The sequence below is a fragment of the Lolium rigidum genome, chromosome 6 (genome assembly GCF_022539505.1).
Source record: "Lolium rigidum isolate FL_2022 chromosome 6, APGP_CSIRO_Lrig_0.1, whole genome shotgun sequence".
Classification (NCBI taxonomy): Eukaryota; Viridiplantae; Streptophyta; class Magnoliopsida; order Poales; family Poaceae; genus Lolium; species Lolium rigidum.
The window spans coordinates 57,359,861-57,366,265 of NC_061513.1; the positions used below are offsets into that span (position 1 = coordinate 57,359,861).

Sequence of the window (6,405 nt, forward strand, 5' to 3'; positions counted from 1 at the left end):
TATCTATTGATTTAAAATAAACACTATGACATTATAAAAATGAATTTGCATAAATTCATTGAGAAAATATATCAGATTTTAAAATATGATATGTAGGTAGCATGTGCACATAAGTATGTAAATAGTTTACAGAGGTAGCAAAGCGCAATCAGTATATTACAACTGAAATTAAAATGATATGCAGGATAATTATTGTAGCAAAAGAGATGTCGGTGGATCCCCGAGGTGGACGATGGGGAGACGTTGGTTAGTAGGTGAGGCTCGATAAATATCAACCAGTAGCAACTCAAGGACATATTCACTGTTAATAACAAAATGTTTTCTTAAATATATAGGTTTAACATTTGGTCTATCCGTAGCAACGCACGGGTTTTATCCTAGTATGAAGAAAAGGCGTTCCAAAAACTTGATCCGACATTATTTGGGGATGATTTTAGAACGCGGCTGTAAAAGCGTGATATATGAGCACCAAAGGAATGCGGGTTTCGAACAAATCCATGACCGAAAAGAAAACAGAAAAATTCTCGTTGCCTCGGTCGAAGAACCCTAACTCGCTACTCGCTAGTGGAACTAGCGCCGCCGCCTCCTCGAGCTCGCCGCGTAGCCGCGTACCGGTATAGCCACTCTTGTTGGAGCTTTCTGCGCCGCCGCCCGCAAGCTAGCTGTCTCGGTACCTCGTAGAACTCGTTGGCCGGCTGTGCCGCTTCTTGCTGGCCGATCTCCCCCCGCCTCACTGCCGCGATTCATCACACATCGGCCATCGACGCTTCGTCCTAGCAGGTCGCTCCGCCGCTGCATCGCCTGCCCCTCACTGGCTCTCCGCGCGGTTCCATCCTTCAGGGTATGGTCACTTCAGTAGTCCGTCTCTGACTGTGTCAGTTCAATTGAATGTAGGTAAAAAACTGCTATAGCTTGAATTGATGCATTTTGGTTTAAACTTATCATTAAATTAACAGACCATAGAGATTTTATGTGTACTTCACAGTCACATCCAAATGCTTTAGGAACTAAAATAGCTCCAGAATTTGTACCAATTCTGCAATTTTGTTATGACTTAATATGAGGTAATTTCTTGTATGATTGTAGGAGCCTAATTCTTTACCCGGGGCTTTGTCGATTCTTAGCTCCGGCACTGGTAGCTACGTGAGCCTGACCGTTATCATCCATTGCTAGCAGGGTTTGCATGTTCTTATGTTGAGTACGCACACATCTGGTAAACTTAGCACTAAATGTATTCGTGTGTTCCGATGATTGCAGCTGGGATTCTTCTTGTTGCTGACACCTGACATAAGAAGATAATGCTATAATCTTTGCAGTCTTCAACGCTACAGCAGACAATTTATAGACATATTACCGTTGGTTGATTGCTGTTTGCACGCGAGGACAACTCTGCTGAGATCACTACTTGTTACTGAATCATCAGAAACATTGTTATTAGAGATACTTGCTCTTGAAGATTACAGGCTGCAGTTTGAAGTAATTGGTTGAAGAAGTTGCTTCTCTTAGTAATGGTACCATGAACGATCGGACAACCGCCATGGCTAATTGATGCTACACTACCTGGCAATCCGGCACATAGTCTGATTCTGTCGGATTCAGTTAAAAACATTGCCCATCTACCATGTCATTTGCCGGTGTGTCTCTTGTCGGCGACGACAGGGTCATCGGCCACTCCATCAGTGCTGCCACACCTAGCGGGTACCACCTTCTTGTGGTCAACAGCTACTCGTGGACCAAAGACGCTGCACCCAATGGCACGGTGATTAGCTCTCTACCTTTCATGATAGGAGGCCATTGTTGGTGTATTCGCTACTATCCTAATGGTTGCAGCTCCTTGTGTGCTGACTATGTATCTCTCTTTCTTGTCCTTGTTGATAAAAACGTCTCAACGACTCTGAAGGTGCAGAAAAGATTTAGCTTCGTCGATGAGCTTGAGAAGCAAGATTCAGTACATATTCGTGCAATAAAGCCAAGAGTCTACTCCAGCACTGATTCATCTTGGGGTCACAGGAAGTTCATGAAAAGAGACGAGCTTGAGAAATCAAATCATCTAAAGAACGACTGTTTCACCATTCGATGTGACCTCACAATTGCCACCATTGTTGATATGTCCATCAAGGTACCGCCCTCTAGCATACAGCAACATCTGAGTAACCTCCTCCTATCCAAGGAGGGCACTGATGTGACATTCAAGGTTGGTGGTGAGACATTTGTCGCCCACCGGTGCTTGCTTGCGGCTCGGTCTATGGTCTTCAAGGCAGAGCTCTTTGGCCCCATGAAGGAGGGAAAAATAGCAAGTGTCATACGTATAGAAGACATGGAAGCAAAAGTGTTCAGCGCCTTGCTTAGCTTCATTTACACTGACTCAATGCCTAGGATGGAGGTAGATGTGGTGGAGAAGGAAGGAGAAGCCCAGGAGGCATTGTGGCTGCAACACTTGCTTGCAGCAGCAGATAGATACGATCTTCAAAGGCTGAAAGTGCTATGTGAACAAAAGTTGTGTGAACATATCAACATGAGCTCGGTGACTACTATTCTTACTCTAGCTGAGCAGCACAACTGTCGTGGATTGAAGGACATATGCTTTGATTTCATCAAGACTCCTGCTAATTTGAAAGCGATAACAGCAGCTGACGGCTTGGAGGACATAACTAGAACCTGTCCCTCTCTTCTAAAGGAGCTAATTGCCAAGCTTGCTTTCTAAAAGTGGCAAAAACAGGTCAGTAATTCATTATACTCCTTGAAAATAATACTCTGAAATCTATGTTCTAGGTTGCAGTCTTGTTTTTTCTTGCTGACGTTTGATGTGCATTTATCATGTGCTGTAAAGACACTTAACTTGGATGCATTGTGTGCATCTTTCCTTGATTTGAGTTTCCTTATTTATATAGATATAATGATTGCACTGTCTTTGCTCATTCAGTTACAACATGAACTTTCTTCTTGTTTCTATCAGGTGGCAGTTCAGATTGAGAAAGGCATGGTGATGGGTGGCTTGTAGCTAGATGATGCCATTTAGTTCTCAAATATATCATTGCCAATCCTGATTCCCTTTAGGATTATCAGTAATATTTTGTACTACTGTTAGTTCTATTATTCGGAGCATGTCATCAACTTTCTGAAATTCGGTTTTGGTTAGAACTGCTACACAGTTAGATGGACATATCTATCGTATCTGTTCGGCGATTTTAATCCAAACTCCTTGACTTGAATTATTTTCAGATTCAGTCAAGCTAAGATGTAGATTTAATTAGTCATGCCAATTGGATGATCATGATTTTCTTTTCACTTCGACTAATCTCAGAATATCTAGGGAAACCCATTTACTGATGTAACTGAACAGGAAGTTTCTATTGCTGTCGGTACCAATCAGGCAATCACCAACTATGGCACTTCATTCATTTGTTACACACACAAAAGTTGAATTAGTATCGTAGTACTGTACCTTCTATTATTCCCTGTGGCAATGATCATCTACTACCCTTCAAATGCCACTCTGCATCAGTTCAGTTCCGCTGCCAGATTGACGCATGCCATCAATTTGCAGAAGTACTTCAGCCATCTTCATGTTGTGGTTGCGGGTTAATCGGTCATATATTCATCTCCTTGTACAAACTTCAATCAAAAAATAAAATAAACTCTGCTCGTCTCCCTTGACAAGTAGTACCCCGGTTCAAGCTCACGAAGGGACGACTTAGACGAAATCAGCCGCAGCTTTTCTTTCTAACTCAGCCCCGCGTGAACGAACTCCGTAATCATGCCGTTCCAAGCAATATAATTTGTCCGTGTCCTGATTGAGACCGGCCGGCTGGCTAGTTTTCACGTTAAAGCTGTTTGTACACGCGTGTTTGTAGCTTTGGTAGCATTGTATTTCAGTGTCCGTTTAGAATCCGTTGTGGTCTTGCCTGTTCGTGCGTATATATACATCGCTACCCGGCAGGTTGTGTGTCAAACATCGACGGAAGCAACAAGGAAACAGAAAAAAGCCGCTGGTCGTCTACCGATCGTGAACTCCGGTGACAGGTACAGGACCATCGACAGAGTTTCCGAAAATCGGAAGCAGGAGCAAGGAAGACGAGCGCAGCAGTACTCACCCTCTAGCAGCGTGCTCCAGATCAGGTTCCAGTTATATTCTGCCCGCCATCTACCATGACACTGACCGGCGTATCTATCGTCCGCTATGGCAAGGCCGCCGGCCACGCCACCAACGCCTCCGCGACCAGCGGGTACCACCTGCTCGTGGTTAGCGGCTACCGGCTTTCTAAAGCAACTACACCTAATGGTACCAAGATGACCTCTCCCCTTTCATGGTAGGAGGTCATCGTTGGTGCGTATGCTACTATCCTAACGGCAGTGGCGTGGAGTCTGCCGGCCATATATCCCTCTTTCTTCACCTTGCCGATGAAGATGTTAAAAAGGATTTGAAGGTGCGGTTTAAATTTAGCTTCGTCGGCATGCTCGAGAGGCAAAAGTCGACATATACTCGTGCCACCAAGCCACAAAGCTTCAATTGTCTTACGCCTTGTTGCGGTTATGCGAAATTCGTCAGCACAGACTCACTAGAGAAATCGGACCATCTAAAGGATGACTCTTTCGTTATCAGATGTGACATCGCCATTGTCACCACGAGCGATCTATTCATTGAGGTGCCACCTTCTAGCATACAACAACATATGGCCGAGCTATTGCAGTCCAAGGAGGGTGCTGACGTGACATTCAAGGTTGGAAGCCAGACGTTTGTAGCCCACCGGTGCGTGCTCGCAGCCCGCTCCGTGGTCTTCAAGGCAGAACTCTTTGGCCCAATGAAGGAGGGCACAACAACATCTGTCATCCATATTGAACAAATGGAAGCAAATGTGTTTAGCGCTTTGCTTAGCTTTATTTACACCGACTCGCTGCCCAAGATGGAGATAGACATGGTGGAGGAGGAAGGAGAAACCAAAGAATCACTTTGGCTGCAAGACTTGCTTGCCGCGGCAGATAGATACGATCTCCAAAGGCTCAAAGTACTATGCGAAGAGAAGCTGTGCGATCACATAGATGTGCACTCAGTCATGACTATTCTTGCTCTAGCTGATCGGCACAAATGTCACGGACTAACAGAGGTATGCCTCGAGTTCCTCAAGACTCATGGTAATTTGGGAGAGATAACGGCGACTGACACCTTGGACTACATATCTATAACTCGCCCCTCTCTTATGAAGGAGCTCATTCCTAGCTGTGCTTCCTAAAATCGATAAGAACGGTTTGTTATTATTCCTTAAGCATTTCTTAAAAAAAACTACATTAGAGTTATGCCCCTATGTTGCAGCATCGTGGCACAATTTGATGTGCGCCTTCATGTTGTGTGTGCGGGAAGAGCATTTTAGTTGGATGTGTCGTATGCGGTTTCCCTAGATTTCTGCATCCTGTCATGTGTTGAACTGTTTCTTGAATCTTCTTGCCTTTCCTTCTTTCGGGCGGCAGCCCAGCAGGAAGCAAAACAATCATGGCCATGGGTGGCTTCCAAAGTCTAGCATTCTAACTACTCCCTCCGGTCTCTTTTAGTTGACTCAGATTTAGTACAACTTTGTACTAAATTTGAGTCAATTAAAAAAGAACGGAGGGAGTACATGATGCCCCTCCGCTCTCAAAGCTACTGTTTATGTTTTTTTACTCTCCCTATTTAAACATGTAACCGAGAAGTTAGTATTTGATTTTAATGTGTATGAGGAATTTTGGGTCGCATCCAGACTAATTCATTCTCTTAGTTTTATACGATCTAAGGGCTAATACAGACAGTCACTCTGTCAAAAAATACTTGGATTTCTAGATTTTGTTCTCAATCAAACCTTTTTTTAGAAAAATTGACCAACTGTATTTATAAAAGTAGCAACATATATGACATTAAATTGATATATTACAAAACTACATTTCTAGAGGGAACTTAGTGTCATAAATGTTATTAATTTCTTACATAATTGGCCAATTATTTTGAAGTTTGATTTACGGCAAAAGTTGTGAGTGCACTACTTATTCTCGGCGGGAGGGAGTACCTCTTAGTTATACACTATTTTATTATGCATATGGAAATTACTGTAATTTAGGTGTTAATTTGGGGTTTCCATCAGACATACTTGTTTTTTTTTCCTTTTTGAGGGTCCATGAGATACCTGATGCTCAACCAGATGTGAATTTTTAGAGGGCCCCCGTGTTACATGTGATGGACTAAATACCAGAAGAAGTAGGAGTATTACCGTGTATCGGCTACGATTAAATGCAGCAAACCTGAAAGCTGATTGTACTTGCCCTAGCGGACCAATATAAGCAAAACGTTGGAACGACTTTACTGTGTTTTCATGCAAAAACTGCGACCGTCTCCTAACCTTTCTTGAGTACAGTATAGAATGATACTAAGAAGGAAGA

General features: G+C 43.4%; 1 pseudogene; it reads left to right on the forward strand.

Moving 5' to 3' along the window:
- Positions 1-659: 659 nt before the first annotated feature.
- LOC124662647 lies at positions 660-5,231 on the forward strand (annotated as a pseudogene).
- The last annotated feature ends 1,174 nt before the right edge of the window (positions 5,232-6,405 follow it).